General features: G+C 48.0%; 1 long non-coding RNA gene across 4 annotated transcripts in view; it reads right to left on the bottom strand.

Moving 5' to 3' along the window:
• LOC146871327 (uncharacterized) overlaps positions 1–14,767 on the bottom strand; it is a 230,566-nt gene that overhangs the window by 59,893 nt on the left and 155,906 nt on the right. The window lies entirely within an intron of this gene.

The following is a 14,767-nucleotide window of genomic DNA, read 5'->3' as shown; positions in this document are numbered from 1 at the left end:
CCCTTTGGACAGGTTTGTTATGTTCCACCATTTCAGAGAGCGATGTGTGCGGTTGTCCACCAACACCAGATCTGTGAGTTGTCTGTGAGCCTGGTTCCACTGTCATGCTAGACATTCTTGCAAGGGACGCATTTGAAGTCTTGCATAAGGCACAATGAAGATGCAGGACTCCATTATGCCTATGAGTTGCATGAACACTCTTGCTGGAAGAGAGTTTTGGGTTTGAAATTTGGTGATAAGAGCTTCTATATTGGCTATCCTGGCTGGGCTGGCATAGGCTAGGGCTGTGGAGGTGTTTATGGTGGCTCCTAGATATTGATGTATATGAGAGGGCTGGAGATGAGATTTGGGATAATTGACTGAATCCCAAGTTGTGTAAGATTTGGATGGTTTGGTGAGTGTGTAGAACACATTTGTTGAATGACTTGGCTTTTATTAGCCAGTCGTCTAGATACAGGAAGACATGAATTTGTTGTCTTCTGAGATGTGCTGCTACTACTGCCAGACATTTCGTGAATACGCTGGGTTGTTACCCCGAATTGAAAGACTGTAAACTGGTAGTGTTGTCCGTCCACCACAAACCTTAGATACATCCTGTGGGCAGGATGTATGGGAATGTGGAAGTAGGCATCCTTGAGATCTAGTGTGGCAAGGAAGTCGCCTTGTTGCAGTAGTGGGAGCACTTGTTGAAGAGTGATCATATGGAAATGATCTGAGTTTATATACAGATTTAGGGGTCTGAGGTCGAGTATTGGTCTTAGAGTCCCGTCCTTTTTGGGGATTAGGAAGTAGAGGGAATATACCCCTGTTCCCTGATGTTTTAAGGGAACTGGTTCTATTGCGTGTTTTTGGAGCAATGAGAGAACCTCTTGTTTGAGGAGCGCAAGATGGTCTGGTGACATGGAACGCTGTTTGGGTGGCATATGTTGGGGTGGGGGGGGGGGGGGAAATAGTAGTTGTGAGTTCCAGACAGTAACCATACTGGATAATTAGTCTTACCCACTTGTCTGTTGTGATGGAGTTCCAGACAGGTAGGAATTGTGTTAGTCTTCCCCCGACTGGAGTGGAATGGTCTGGGGGGAGTTGAGGAAAGTCACTGTTTTGTGGCAGGGGAGGTACGAGTGTTATTACCTCGACCTCGCCCCTTGTTGTTTCCTCTGTATCCGCCTCTAAAATATCCTCTACTGGGGGATGTTTGTGTAGCAGCTTTGAATGTAGAGGAGGTGTCAGCTCCCATAGGTTTGGAGGCTCCTTTGTAGAAGGAGCGCCGAAAGGAGCCACGTGGTTGTGGAGACTGTAATGCTCCCATGGACTTAGCAGTCTCGGTGTCTTTCTTCATATTTTCAAGTGCAGGGTCTACTGCTGGCCCAAATAGCTGTTCCTGGTTGAATGGCTGACTAAGTATGGTGGTTTGTACCTCTGGCTTAAAGCCTGAAATGCGTAGCCAGGCATGCAGTCTAAGGAGCACACTTGTGTTAATTGCTCAAGAGGCAGTGTCTGCGGCGTCAAGCGCACATTTGTCACATTTGAAATAAGTTTTCCCTCCTGGATAAGGTCATTTGCCTGGGTTTTATATTGCTCTGTCAGATGTTGTAATAGATTCTCCAAGTGGTCGTAGTGGGCCCTGTCATAGCGTGCTAGTAGGGCTTGGGTGTTGGCAATACGCCAATGATTAGCGGCTTGTGCTGCTACTCTTGCCAGAGGCTTCTAAAAGTTTGGATTCTTTGTCGGGGGTGGTGTCGCTTGTGGTGTGAGAGTTGGTGCGTTTCCTAGCATTGGAAATGACCAAAGAATCCAAAAGGGAGCTGCCCTTTGATGTAATTAGGATCTTCATGGACAGGTCTATATTTCTTTTCTATCCTTGGGTTAAGAACCCTGGCACGGACAGGGTCTTTAAATACTTTGGGGGCGTGATTTATGACTCCTTTAATCATGGGTAGAATTTGAACAGACTTTTGAGATTGTTCAAAAGTATCTAATGGGAAGTCTTCCTCTGGTGCGTCAGAGTGCATTGTGACACCGTGGTAAAGTGCCGCTCTATTTAATAATTGGCCAAACCCCAGGTGATCGCCTGGAGGGATATGGCTGAGGGTCAGGCATGTCTGGTAGAGGGAATGCCCAATCATCAAGTGGTGAGGTATCTGGATCCGTGAACGGATCATTAGGGTCACCCTCACCCCCTAGGTCATCATTATCATCTTGTGGAGGTGGTGTATGTGATGGCGAGGGTATAGGTAAGGGTGGAGTAGGCAGAGAGGGTGGGTTAGAAGGCAGAATAGGAGAGGAAGGTGGCATAGGCGATGTTGCAGAGTCCTTCCTGTTTATAGGAACTGGGGCAGGTGGTGTGTCCAGTTTCCGCTTTTTACATGGCACTTTGGAATATAAATCGGGTCGATGGGATCTGGAGGAAAAAGTTCTTGTTCCTCAGGAACAGTCTTTGGTGCCGATTATTTTCGGTTCCGATCGAGGTTTTGGTTGATCGGTGGAGTTTTTGGCTTTAGGAGGCATATGAGAGCCCTTAGCCGTTGGTTTCCGTGCAGATGATGGTTTCGGAGCTGAAATTGAATCTGTAGGCTTGGGAACCTTCGGTGCCGGTTTATCTATTGGCCTTGGTGTTTTCGGGGGCCGAAAGCGTCAGAGCCGATTTCGATGCCGAGTGGTCTTTGGTCTTCGGTGCTGAAGGTGCCAGTTGAACAATGACATGCGGTTTGCACGGTCCCGAGCTACGGGAAGGCTTAGGTTTCTTCGGAGCAGAGCCCGGAGGCGGGGCTTCTCAAGGAGGTCTTTGATCTCGACTGGGGGCAGCAGGCAAAGTCTTAACCAATGCCTTTGGCCTGGGGCAGGGGGCATTAGTACTCACACGTTGCCCAGGAGTGATGGGGGGGGGGGGGGGGGGGGGGGTTGTCTGAGTCGTCTGCTTCGGAGATTATTTGCAGATCTTCGGAATCTTCTTCTGGGACATCGGGGCCTTCATCAAAGCTGTCCTCTGGTTCCGGAGCTGGTCTCTGTGCCATGATGCGTCTTCGAGCCCTTAGATCTCGAATGGTCTTTTTGGATTGAAAGGATGCGCAGGCTGGACAGCTGGACTCGTCGTGTTCAGGTGATAGGCACAGGTTGCAGACTTTGTGGTGGTCACTGTGCGGAAATTTTGCTCCACACTGGGGGCATTTTTTAAAAGGCGTCCTTTCTATGAGCTGTAGGCCTCACGGCGTTGATAGGCCCAACGGCCCGCGTCGACGTCCGGAATCGAGCAGATGAAATAGATGTCGAGAATGAAGGCGCTTCGATGTTTTGTGGAAGTTTTGCGCTTTGGAAAGTTTGGAATTGAAATTTCCAACTGGAGTGGAAAAGTTGCCTCCGAACCCAATGGCGGAAAAAAAACAATCTAACGATGGAGTTGATGCCCATGCACACGGTCATCCAAGGGAGGAGTCACCCATCTCGTGACCAAAGACTTCTTCTGAAGACAACAACAACCTGCAAGCATCCGAGCCCAACACCAGATGGCGATCTACTATCCTAGTGTGTGATCTGCAGCTCATATGCCTCGAACAAAAAGACATTTTATATGAAGGGTGTTTCTTGTGGGGAAGGGTATGTGTTTAGTGGCAGTGCAGGTAATGGGGAGTAGTTTGTATTGCAGGTTGTAGGAGAATTTAGCAGTGCTACAAGAGACAGTATATTGCAGTGGTGTAGGAGGGAAAATGTTTGGTTATGGAATTGGAGGCAAAGTGTTTTACCATTGTGCGTGAAGAGTGTTGTGTTGCGTAGTACTGTCAGAAGGGACATCATTTGTTGTGGTACTAGACACAGTCACCGTTAGTGGTGCAAGAGGGGACATTGCAGATAAAGGAACAGGGTAGATGTTAGAAATGGGGGTCTCTAGTTGGCAATGGCTGGCCACTGTCCAAGTAGGGACCCTTCTTCCTAAGTCAGAGTAAGCAGCCTACACCCTTTGACAACCCCTGCTCAACCCTGTGGTAACGTAGCACGAGCAGCTAGGCTCATCTCAGAGGCAGTGTGTGAAGCATTTATGACCATACACAGTAATATAATGAGGAACACTACAAATGGACACCACTCCAGTAGTTATAAAAAATAGGTATATTTATATATAGACTTAATCACAAGACCAATAACAGTAAAAATCCACAATACTAGAAAAATATAATTACTTTAGGAATGCTGCAAAAATAGTTCAAGATGCACAAAATGATGTTCAGTTCAATGCAGTGGTCTCTAAGACCCTTTTAATCACAAAGTATCTGGTTTCTGAAGCAAAGCAACAAAAATGTCGCTAAGGAGTTGTAGCGATAAATTTCCTCACGCTAACCAGCGATGCGTTGAATCCTTACCGCAAGGGAGGATGATGCGCTGGATTGCGGGCAGGACAAAGCGGCAAACTTCTTCCCGCTAAGCCGGTGGAAGGGAGACTCACGCCAATGGTGCCAGGTCTAACAGTAGAGTTTTGTGGTGCTGCAGAAGGAATATGCTACTTACTAGTATGCATCTGTTCTTGGCATGTAGAGCTGCAGATCTACACACTTTTGCATAGATCGCCATCTGGTGTTGGGCCCGGATGTTTGCAGTTTGTTTTTCCTCTTGGAAAGTCTTTGGAAGTCACGAGGTCGGTGACTCCTCCCTTGGTTCATATTGCGCATGGGCTTCGGCTCCATCCTCAGATTGTTTTTCGCCAACAGGGAAAGATGAAGCGTAGTAATAAAAGTGAAGAAACCCATTTGTGTATCTAAATAAGATAGACTGGAACAGATACAGGTAGCCGGGGAGGTGGGTGGGCGTGTGTAGATCTGCAGCTCTACATGCCAAGAACAGATGCATACTGGTAAGTAGCATATTCCGTTCGAGGCATACGAGCTGCAGATTGCACACTTTTGCATAGACTATATAGCAGTTCCCAACCTTAGCGGCAACCACCGGTATCTGTTGCAGTGGTTTGAAATAGTGTTTTTAGTACAGCCTGGCCCACACTAGCTTGTTGCTTAGTTTGCACATCTACACAATAGTGTTTAGTGAAAGTGTGCGGTGTTGACCATGTAGCTGCTTTGCAGATATCATCTAATGGGATGTTCCCTAAAAATGCCATGGAAGCCCCTATCTTTCGTGTAGAATGGGCTTTAGGGGGAACAGATAGCGTGCGTTTTGCTTTGTGGTATCAAATCTGTATGCATTTTACAATCCACCTAGCTATCCCTGATTTAGAGATGGGGTTGCCTTTATGAGGTGGAGAGAAAGACAAACAGTTGCTTTGTCTTTCTGAAAGGTTGTGTTCTCTGGATATAGTAAAGCAAGGCCCTTTTAACATCCAGTGTGTGCAGAGCCCTTGCTGCAACAGTTTGAGGTTGCAAGAAAAAAACCGGTAATTCTACCGATTGGTTTAGATGAAAGGGTGAGATGACTTTGGGTAGAAATTTTGGGTTGGTACGGAGGACAACCTTGTTCGAATGCATTTGGAGAAAAGGTTCTTGTATAGTAAGTGCTTGTATTTCACTGACCCTTCTAAGGGAGGTGATGGCTACAAGGAAAGCTGTTTTCAAGGTGAGGAATTGCAGTTCGCATTTATGCAAAGGTTCGAAAGGCGGTCCCATTAGCCTTGTGAGCACTATATTTAAGTTCCACACAGGTGAGGGTGGCACTCTGGGGGGAATTATTCGTTTTAGGCCTTCCATGAAGCCTTTAATGGCAGGCACTCTGAAAAGTGATAGGTGCTGTCTGTTTTGTAGGTAAGCGGCAATTGCTGCGAGGTGTAGCCGAATGGATGTATATGCTAGGTTACATCTTTGTAGATTTAGTAAGTAGCATATGATGTGCTGTATGGATGCATCTAGAGGGTTGATTGGGTTATGGCAATAAATAACAAATCTTTCCCACTTGGCAGCGTAGCAGGCTCTAGTGGTAGGGCGTCTAGCCTCTCGGATAACGTTCATACAGTCGGGGGGAAGGTTAAGGTATCCGAATTCTAGGACCTCAGGAGCCAGATCACAAGGTTGAGCTGAGCTGGGTCCGGGTGCCTGATCTCTCCATGGTTCTGGGTTAGGAGGCATGGTGAGGTGTAATTTTTGGTGTGGCACTACTGAGAGTTCCAGCAGCGTGGTGTACCACGGTTGTCTGGCCCATGTTGGAGCTACTAGAATGAGTGTGAGGGAGTGCTGTTGTAGCTTTCGCACCACTAATGGAATTAGTGGGAGAGGTGGAAAGGCGTATGCAAATTTGCCTGACCAGTTCATCCATATCGCATTGCCTTTGGACAATGGGTGTGGGTATCTGGCGGCGAAGCTTGGGCATTTTTTGTTATCGTGGGTGGCGAAGAGGTCTATCTGAGGATGCCCCCACATCTGAAAGAACGGGTGAAGAACCTGCGGGTAAAGTTCCCACTCGTGGATCTGCTGCGTCTGTCTGCTGAGCAGATCTGCCCTGGTGTTTTGGACTCCTGGGACATGCTGGGCTAGGAGAAAGATTTTGTGTGGAATTGCCCATCTCCATATGCTCTGTGCTAGTTGAGAGAGCTGTGGAGAGTGTGTGCCGCCTTGTTTTTGGATGTAGTACATGGCGGTCATGTTGTCTGTGCGGATAAGGACTGCCTTGCCTAAAATCTGTGTGCGAGAAAGGATTTTAGGGCTAGAAAGATTGCCAGTAACTCCAGATGATTGATGTGGAGTAACTTTTGTTGCGGCGTCCATGTGCCCTGCACGGTGAGGTGTAGTAGATGAGCTCCCCAGCCGGAGAGCGAGGAGTCTGTTGTCAGGATTATTTGTGGAACCGGGTCCAGGAACGGTCGACCTCTGGAAAGATTTGTGGTGTTCCACCACTGCAGAGCGCGATGGGTGCGACCGTCTACCAACACCAGATCTGTCAGTTGCCCCTGGGCCTGGTTCCATTGGCGCTCTAAGCACTCTTGGAGTGGACGCATCTGGAGTCTTGCATGAGGCACTATGAAAATGCCAGAGGCCATCATCCCTATCAGTTGCATAAACACTCTTGCTGGGAGGGAGTGTTGAAGTATGAATTTTGACGCAAAGCCTGAATGCTTGTAATCCTGGCCGGATTGGGGTAGGCTATGGCTTTTGAGGCATCTATGGTGGCACCGAGGTATTGCTTTATGTGGGATGGTGTTAGCTGGGACTTTTGGTGGTTCACCGTGAAGCCCAGTTGGTGAAGTAGTTGGATTGCAGTGGCGGTGTGGTGTACACATTGGTTGTAGGACGCGGCTTTTATCAGCCAGTCGTCCAGATACGGGAAGACGTGAATGTGCTGTCTTCTGAGATGTGCCGCCACTACCGCTAGGCACTTGGTGAATACCCGTGGTGCTGTTGTGACCCCGAATGGGAGCACCTTGAACTGGTAGTGTTGCCCGTCCACTACGAATCCGAGGTACTTTCTGTGGGCATGGTGTACCGGAATGTGAAAGTATGCATCTTTCAAGTCCAGTGTGGTGAGAAAGTCGTTCTGGGAGAGGAGCGGAAGTACCTGCTTTCGTGTTACCATGTGAAAATGGTCCGAATGTATGTATGTGTTTAGAGGCCGGAGATCCAAGATAGGTCGTAGAGTCTGGTCTCTTTTTAGTATCAGAAAATATAGGGAGTAGACCCCTACATTTTGCTGATCGTGGGGGGACCTGTTCTATTGCGTGTTTTTGTAGGAGGGAGATTACCTCCTGTTTCAGTAACGTGGAATGTTCTTGTGACATTGGGCGTTGCCTGGGTGGAATGTTGGGTGGGGGGGGGGGGGGGGGGGGGTAGATGTGAGTTCTAGGCAGGACCCTGAACGAATAATTTGGGTCACCCATTTGTCTGATGTGTTGGACTCCCAGACGTGAAGGAAATTTTGTAGTCTGCCCCCGACCGGAGTGGAATGGTCTGGAGGGAGCAGGGGGAAGTCATTGGGTAGGCGGTGTGGCAGAGCGGGCGTTATTTGTTTCGCCTCTGCCTTTATTGTTATTGCCTCTATATCCGCCTCTTTGATAACCTTTTGTGAAGGTGGACTGAGGAGGGGATTTGTAGGACGTGGACGCGCTGAGGAGTAGCTTCTGCCTGTGCCCGAAAGGAAAAGCGGCGAAAGAAGCGCCTAGGAGGGTGTGACTGTAGGGCTCCCATAGATTGCTGTATCTGTGTCTTTCTTCATCTTCGAGGGCCTCATCTATCTTTGGACCGAATAAATGTTCTTGATCAAATGGATGGTTTAATATGGAGGCTTGTACCTCAAGTTTAAAGCCTGAAACTCTCAGCTAAGCGTGTCGACGGAGGAGGACACTAGTGTTAATGGCCCTGGAGGCTGTGTCCGCTGCGTCTAAGGCACAGCGTATAGAGGTATTAGTTATGGTCTTACCCTCTTGAATTAATTAATTGGCCCTATTTTTATATTTTTATGGGAGATGGTGCATGATGGTTTCTAATTCATCATAATGCGCTCTGTCGTATCGGGCCAATAGCGCTTGAGTGTTGGCAATACGCCATATATTGGCTGCCTGTGACGCAGTGAATTTTCCTGACGCGTCCAGGAGCTTTGACTCTGTCAGGCGGTGGTGCTTCGCCGGATGCCTGGGAATTTGATCTCTTCCTTGCAGTGGATACCACTAGGGAATCCAGTGGCGCTGGCCCTTTGATGTAGGCAGGATCTGTGGGGCAGCTTTATACTTTCTCTATGCGTGGGTTAAGGACCCTAGACCTGACTGGGTCTTTAAAAACCTGGTGCATGTTTTATTACCCCTTTGAGCATAGGTAGTATAGCAGTAGACCTATGTGCATTATCAAAGGTGTCTAGGAGGAAATCTTCCTCTACTGGATCAGTGTGTAGCTCTACCCCGTGATAATGTGCCGCCCTCTGAAGTAGGTGGTGAAAACCTAGGGAGTCTTCTGGTGGAGATGGCCTGGATGGATAAAGGTCATCTTGTGGGACATCTGGAATGTCTGGATTATTATAATCATCCCAGGGGTCTGGGGATCCTGTAGGGGTGGGATCTTGTGGCACATCTGCTGGGTCGTAGTATGGGTCCCCCGATCATCATGGTCTGGAGACTGGGTCGGAGAGCGATGCGGCAGGGGTGGAGGAGGGTGGAGGAGGTGGGGAAGATACTCTGAAAGGGGAGGTAGCACAGTCCTTCCTCGGTGGAGCTGGTTTGTCCAAATGTCTTTTTAGAAGACAGTGCCAAATGTCCAGTTTTTTGGATCCTTGGTAAGTGTTTTTTGCAGAGGATCCGATGTAAAAAGTTCTTGCGACACTGGTTGTTCGGTCGGCGCCGACGGCTTTTTAGGCTGGTCTGTGCCGTACTTTTTTGGAAACTCCGATTTTTTTTGTTCGGTGCCGAGACAGGCTTCGGCGCAGGAGTGTCGGTGCCGAGGGCCTTATGGTTAGTCGGCACCGAGAGGCTGGTTTGGACACCGAGGGCTTTGGTATGGGGCTCGGTGTCGAGGTAGAGGCCGATCTCTTCTTCGGTGCCGAAGGGTGTTTTGCGGCACCGCTGGCAGGCTGGCTCGAGCCCGAGCCGCCGGAAGGCTTACTTGGCTTCTTCACTGGGCCCGAAGGTGGGGTGTCCGAAGCAGTGTCTTTGGTCTTGCCTAGGCCCGGAAGCGAAGGCGTGACCGAAGCCTTTTTGGGTGTCGGCGCGGGTGTGGGAGGGGGTATTTTACTCACGACCCTCTGCGCCGGGGTGATGTCCTCCACATCTGAGTCATCGGCTTCGGAAGCACTGACTAGGTCCTCTTCGGTGTGCTGCTGTCCTGGAGCTTCGACGTCATCCCCGAAGATAACGACTGGAACGGAAGTCGAGGAGTGCGCCATTTTCCGTCTGGCCCTTCGATCTCGAATAGTCTTTTTTGATCTAAAAGACTTGCAGGCAGGACAGTCTCGAGCCTCGTGTTCAGGGGAGAGGCAGAGATTGCACACCTCATGAAGATCGGTGTGGGGGAATTTGGACCCACATCGAGGGCACTTCTTGAATGGAGTTCTTTCCATCAGCCTGGACCGGAGCCTGGATAGGCCCGAAGGCCGCCGTCGATGACTGAAATCGAAGGTGTGTCGAAGAAGGTGATTGAGGAGATCAGTATCTAAACAATACCGCGGAGAGCGAGGATTCCGCTTCGATCGTCGAACTGGAATGTTCGGAACCGGAGCGCGAAGTATTACATCCGAGCCTGATGGCGGAAAAAAACTGAGGATGGACCCGAAGCCCATGCGCAATACGAACCAAGGGAGGAGTCACCAACCTCGTGACTTCCAAAGACTTTCCAAGAGGAAAAACAAACTGCAAACATCCGGGCCCAACACCAGATGGCGATCTATGCAAAAGTGTGTAATCTGCAGCTCATATACCTCGAACAAATGTTTTTGGTTCTGAAGGAATGTATTAACCTCATTAACATTGTTGATTTCCTATGATAGACCCAAATGGCGAAATCCGTGTCAGTGGTTCTGGTAGCTGTGGATGAAGGCTGTGGAGATGCCTCTCGAGTATGCATGTCACCAATGGAACTTCCCTTTGACTGTGACAAGTCAGCTGATGACAAAGAGAAAGGTTAACACTGGAGGTCTGTGGAGGAGACATGTAAGAAGGTAATCAAGAAAGCACCCAAACCGAAGGGCAAAAAGGCCTCTAAAGAATTAATGAAGGGAAGGCAAGGATCTCTTAGGCATCGGAGGTCACAGTCACCCCCAGAACTTTCTCAGGGCAGCTCTGAAGGCTCTTACCAAGAAGCGGAGGAGATCCCCAAAGTGGAGGAGAGAGTACCCCCTTTGCTGTCATTGGCAGCCACCATTTGCCTGCATTTGAAAAAACTCAGGGACACCTCTCTGCATCATCCCAGAGAGTGGGCAAGTCACTGAAAAGAAGGCAGCGCCCTCCCAGGCGGAAATCAACCTGGATCCAGCATGCCATTACTTGGGGGAATGGTTCAAGCCAACCAATTCTCCCGACTGAGAATAAGAGACAAATCTATGATGATAGCTGATTCTGTAGGACTGAAGGTGTTGCAGGTAGGGCAGCACACTAGCACCTGTGAAAGCTGGGGTTTATCACACCCTAACAAATGACAAGGCGGAAAGCCAACACATACAATTGCTTGAGACAAAGTACCCAATGGATGAAGCAGGGGACCTGCACAGACTAGCCAGAGAGAAGATTAGTTTCTTGTTTTCAAGACTGCCACAGAATGTGGCTCAGAATGTTGAGACAGAGCACACCACCGACAAAGTGGGGGTCAAGTTCACGAGACAGAGAGAACTCACCTGCCCCTGACAAGTTTGAAGTCCAGACATCCACACTTGAAAAGACAGAAAGTGGGAGAGCATCTTCCCTCTGTTGAGACCAAAAAAAATCAACACAACACATCCATTGAGGAAGGCGGAGATAGCAGTCACAACCCAGCACTGGAGAAAGCAGGCTCAACCTTAACACGATCAAGCCAATCATTACTATCATCTGTCAAGACTGAAGTCTCGTGTGTATCAAAGCAACAGAATGCGGAGTACCAAAACCCTTTGACTGAAGATTGCACCAAGAGGCAGCATACACTTTCCCCTGAAAAAGTTGGGGTGGCCTTTTCAAGAGTGAGGCAATCTGCATCTCTCTCAGAAACTGAATCCCATAACACGTCATCTGGGGAGACACTAGAATCTCAACAAACACCCAAAGTAGACACAGTGACTAAGGTTATTGAGAGTGAGAAAACAGACTTCTCCCATTACAGTAGCAAGCCAAAATAACTCAAATTTACAGGAGACTGATAGGGATGGTAAAACCACTGTAGAAAACGTTGGAATAACATTCTCAGGGGTGAATAATGCTCCCCACTCGCCTGAGGGGGAACAGGTTCATGGAAAGTTAACACCTAAGAAGGCAGAAGTTCAAAGTCTGGTTGTGCTGGAAAAAGCACAAAGAGGGCATCAATCGGCAGCCAAGAAATTAAAATCACATTTATCAAGAGCGACAAAATCATTGCCAGGCATAGAAAAGACACTAAGCAAGTGTATATCATTAGTGGTAAAGGCAGAACACCGTAACATCTCAATTCAGGGACTACCAAGCAGTTGTCAAATGCTTGCACCAGGAAGAATAGGATTAAAATTGTCAATTGCGACAGAGCCCTCTTCAGAGATGACACAGAGCAGAAGCTATTACTGAAGGCCAACAGACCCCTAAATCAGAGGCAATGCCTTTGCCTGAAAGACCATTGTGTGTAAAGACCAGCAGGTGGTGTTCACACAAATGTGAAACTGTAGGGGAACAGTACAAACACACAAGCAAGAGGTCAAGAAGACTGTTCTGCCACACCAGATAAGTTAAGGTCGATGCACATGTCTGTAGCTACAGTAGTCCAATGTTCCCCACCTCTGAAAAATGGAGACGCGCACACACATCCGTATCAAAGCAGGATGGCGCTCAGTTACAAATGTCATCCTCAACATTAAAAAAAGGAGAAGTGTCTTTAATGACAAAAACAGAGGAATCACCAACTAACACAAGAAACCGTTGAAGGACAATGCTCAACCTCAATGGGGGACTTGGAGAAGCTACATCCTCTAACATCTAAAAAGAGGAATAACTCACCCAGAGTCAAGAAGAAGGTTGAAGGAAAGTCAAAAAGCAGATATTGCTCACTATCATCTGAAGAGACAAGAAAACAGCAGTTGGGCAAGCAAGAATGCTTGGCGGATAAGCACATATTCACAACGCAGTCAAGAAGGTCCTCCCGAAGATCATGCTCCCCCTTGCCAGAGAAGGATGATGGGCAACAGGTCTCCATATTGAAGGAAGAATGCAAGCAACATTCATCAGACCATGAAAAGGCTGGACGGAAGTCACTAAGAGGCAGACATCCCACTCCTATCCCTGAGGACTCAAAGGGCCAATCAACTTTCCTGTTGCACGAGCCAGATTTACAGGTATTGAGGGTTGGAAAGCAGAGGTACAAGACGAAAATGTTGCAGAAAACGTTAATAACCTGGAATTGCTTGGCCAGGAACAGGGCAGGGGCAAGGATTCAGGCAAAACCCTTTCCAGAGGAAGACAATTCACATCTTGCATTGAGAAAGTGGGAGAGTATTTAGTCACTAATAGACACCCCGTCCCTACACCTGAGAAGGCAGGTAATCAGTTGGGCTCCACACTGAAGGAGGCAGTAAGCGAATATGTCCCCAAATCTGGGATTTCGGAGACAACAATTATCAACACTAATTCAGTCAAAGAGTACATCTACAACATCAGCAAAAACAAGGTCACCAAGTAAGAGGCGTTATTCACTTCGTCTGCAGAAAGAAGACACAAAGGCCCTGTGCCAGCATACATTATTGGAAGAAATGAGTGGGAAATCACTAGTGGGAAGATCACCTTCACCCAGAGAAGAGGAAGGCAAGTAGCAAAACGAGCACTCTAGAGATGGAAGGTATCCCGAACACTGCAAGCCCGTCTGGGCTCACACCTTGAAATGCAAGTGAGGGAGAATAAACAGTAGACCTTCTTAAAGACGGACCAGAAGTTACAAGAAAGTCTTCAGTTGATTCAAGAAGCGTCTCCGTACCCTTGGAGTTCACTGGTATGTCAATGTCTGTGCCAGGGAAAATGGAGGCATTGGATTCCACCACTGACAAACCTGTAGACCTAGTAGACAAAATGGGTAGTCTGCCCTTTATTGGGCAGGAAAGGAAGTTTTGCTTTTCCCCTTCTCAAACCGAGAATGGAAGCAAAACAGGCTTGTTGGTACAGAAGACAGAGGAGTATGTTCAGCTTCTGGTTCAGTCGAAAGACATTTATCTAAATGCCATAGCACATCGAGATTAAGAATCTGAATTGCCCCACAGTGGAAGAAAATGAGAGCATAATCATAGTTGAGAAGTACAAACCACCAGTGCTGCCTTCGGAAGAGGAGGCAATAGGCCCACATGTGCCTATGAAACAAATGACAGAGGTCCAGCTTCTCTGCCAGAAAGGACTGCGGTGCAGCCTCCAATACCGCTGGAGTGTGTGCAAGTGCACCCTTACCAGTCCTAGAGAAAGCTACAATCCAGCAGTTGCCTTCGCTGGAGAAGATGGAGATCAATCCCACAACCATTTTGGAAGAAGTGGAGGGCAATCCTTCACAAATGATCCATCCTGAGGCAACGTTTGAGAAGACAGAGGTCAATTCATCTCAGAGGCTTGAAAGTATGATAGGCCATTGTTCATTTGCTCTGGAGAAGATGGAAACCCATCCACCTAATGAGCGGAGAGAGAAAAATCCACACTTCACCTTTGTCAGAGAAGCTTATCAAACAGATACAAGTGCAAACACCTCACCTATGGAAAGTATTACAACACTGTCCTCATCTGTGTTGAAGAAAAATGTGCTTCAACCCTCATCTATGTTGAAAAAGCTTGTAGTACAACCCTCACACATTTTAGATAAGCACTGGGGAGAGGAGTTGGCCCAACGGCTAGGGCGCTCGACCTTGGACCTGGGTTAGAGTCTCGGTAAGGACGCTGAACATCCTGTGATTATGGTCAAATCACTTAATCTCCCCCGTGCCTAACAAAAAAAATGAATGTGTGTCTTCATGTAACGTAACTGGTGCTAGGTTAAGCACTGATACCCGAATGGATTCGGGTCAAGTTTGCGCTATATAAAACTCTGCAAAACTGTTAGAAGAGAAGGAAACCCATCCATCATTGATATTGGAGGAAGTATACTTACGTCCTCTGCCTCCAACAGAAAAGATTTAGTCAGTCCCTTACAAATGATAGAAAGTAGTGAGGTCTATCCCTCTCCTATGCTTGAGAAAA

The sequence above is a fragment of the Triturus cristatus genome, chromosome 1_1, assembly GCF_964204655.1.
Source record: "Triturus cristatus chromosome 1_1, aTriCri1.1, whole genome shotgun sequence".
In the NCBI taxonomy this organism is placed as follows: Eukaryota; Metazoa; Chordata; class Amphibia; order Caudata; family Salamandridae; genus Triturus; species Triturus cristatus.
Note: the sequence above shows the minus strand (reverse complement) of the source record. Positions and strands in the feature narration are given on the sequence as shown.